Source organism: Mus pahari, chromosome X, assembly GCF_900095145.1.
Source record: "Mus pahari chromosome X, PAHARI_EIJ_v1.1, whole genome shotgun sequence".
In the NCBI taxonomy this organism is placed as follows: domain Eukaryota; kingdom Metazoa; phylum Chordata; class Mammalia; order Rodentia; family Muridae; genus Mus; species Mus pahari.
Window position 1 is genome coordinate 104993684 of NC_034613.1, and position 2812 is coordinate 104996495.

A 2812-nucleotide genomic window follows, 5' to 3' on the forward strand; every position below is an offset into this window, starting at 1 on the left:
AAACAAAAAATCCCTTAAAGAATTACAGGAAAACGCAACCAAACAGGTGATGGAACTGAACAAAACTATTCAAGACCTAAAAAGGGAAGTAGACACAATAAAGAAAACCCAAACAGAGACAACTCTGGAGATAGAAACCCTAGGAAAGAAATCAGGAACCATAGACGTGAGCTTCAGCAATAGAATACAAGAGATAGAAGAGAGAATCTCAGTTGCAGAAGATTCCATAGACAACATGGGCACAACAATCAAAGAAAATGCAAAATGCAAAAAGATCCTAACTCAAAACATCCAGGAAATCCAGGACACAATGAGAAGACCAAACCTACGGAAAATAGGAGTAGATGAGAATGAAGATTTTAACTTAAAGGGCCAGTAAACTAAACTATCTTCGACAAAATTATAGAAGAAAACTTCCCGAACCTAAAGAGATACCCATAAACATACATGAAGTCTACAGAACTCCAAATAGACTGGACCAGAAAAGAAATTCCTTCTGACACATAATAATCAGAACAAAAAAATGCACTAAATAAAGATAGAATATTAAAAGCATTAAGGGAAAAGGGTCAAGTAACATATAAATGCAGGCCTATTAGAATCACACCAGACTTCTACCAGAGACTATGAAAGTCAGGTGATCCTGGGCAGATGTTATGCACACCTTAATAGAACACAAATGCCAGCCCAGGCTACTAGACCCAGCAAAACTCTTAATTGCCATAGATGGAGAAACCATGATAAAACCAAATTCATACAATATCTTTCCACAAATCCAGCCCTTCAAAGGGTAATAAAGGAAAAACACAAAAACAAGGATGGAAACTACACCCTAGAAAGAGCAAGAAAGTAATCCTTCAACAAACTTATAAGAAAACAGCAGCAAGAACAGAATCCCAACTTTAACAACTAAAATAACAGGAAGCAATTACTTTTCTTTAATTACCCTTGACATCAATGGACTCAATTCCCCAATAAAAAGACATAGACTAATAGACTGGATACACAACCAGGACCCAACATTTTGCTGCTTACAGGAAACCCACCTCAGGGAAAAAGACAAACACTACCTCAGAGTGAAAGAAAATGGTCTGAAGAAACAAGCTGGAGTAGCCATTCTAATATTGAATAAAATTGACTTCCAACACAAAGTTATCAAAAAAGACAAGGACGGGCACTTCATACTCATCAAAGGTAAAATCTACAAAGACGTACACTCAAATCTGAATATCTATGCTCCAAATACAATAGCAGCCACATTGACCAAAGCAACTTTAGTAAAGCTCAAAGCACACATTGCACCTCACACAATGATAGTGGGAAACTTCAACATCCCACTCTTACCAATGGACAGATCCTGGAAACAGAAATTAACAGAGACACAGGGACACTAACAGAAGTTAAGAAACAAATGGAATTAACAGATATCTACAGAATATTTTATCCTAAAACAAAAGGATATGCCTTCTTCTCAGCACCACATGGTATCTCCTCCAAAATTGACCACAAAACAGGCCTCCACAAATACAAAAATATTGAAATTATCCCATGTGTCCTATCAGATCACCACGGACTAACAGCATAAATATTAGAAAGAAAACAATCTCATGTAAACTCAACAACACTCTACTCAATGATTCCTTGGTCAAGGATAAAATAAAGAAATTAAAGACTTTTTAGAGTTGAATGAAAATGAAGGACAACATACCCATACTTATGGTACACAATAAAGGCAGTCCTAAATCGAAAACTCATAGCCCTGAGTGCCTCCAAAAAGAAACTAGAGAGAGAATATACTAGCAGCCTGACAGCATACCTGGAAGCCTGAGAACTAAAAGAAGCAAATTCACCCAAGAGGAGTAGATGGCAGGAAATAATCAAACTTATGGCTGAAATCAACCAAGTGGAAACAAAAAGAACTATTCAAAAAATCATCCAAACCAGGAGCTGGTTCTTTGAGAAAATCAACAAGATAGATAAACCCTTAGACAGACTCACTAGAGGGCACAGAGATGGCATCCTAATTAACAAAATCAGAAATGAAAAGGGAGACATAACAACAGACCCTGAGGAAATCCAAAATATCACCAGATCCTACTACAAAAGGCTATACTCAACAAAACTGGAAAACCTGGAGGAAATGGACAAATTCCTAGACAGATACCAGGTACCAAATTTAAGTCAGGATCAGATTAACGATCTAAACAGTCCCATTTCTGCTAAGGAAACAGAAGCAGTCATCAATAGTCTCCCAACCAAAAAAAGCCCAGGACCAGACGGGTTTAGTGCAGAGTTCTATCAGACCTTCAAAGAAGAACTAATTCCAAATCTCCTAAACTATTCCACAAAACAGAAACAGAAGATAATCTGCCCAATTCATTCTATGAACCCACAGTTACTGATACCTAAACCATATAAAGATCCAACAAAGAAAGCGAACTTCAAACTAATTTCCGTTATGAATATCATTGCAAAAATACTCAATCAAATCCTAGCAAACCCAAATCTAAGAACACATCAAAATGATCATCCATCATGACCAAGTATGCTTCATCCCAGGGATGCAGGAATGGTTTAATATATAGAAATGCATCAATGTAATCTACTACAAAAACAAAATCAAAGACAAAAGCCATACAATCATCTTGTTAGATGCTGAGAAAGCATTTGACAAAATCCAACACCCCTTCATGACAAAAGTCTTGGAAAGATAAGGAATTCAAGGTCCCTACCTAAACACAATGAAAGCAATCTGTAGCAAACCAGAAGCCAACATCAAAGTAACTGGGGAGAAACTGGAAGCAATCCCACT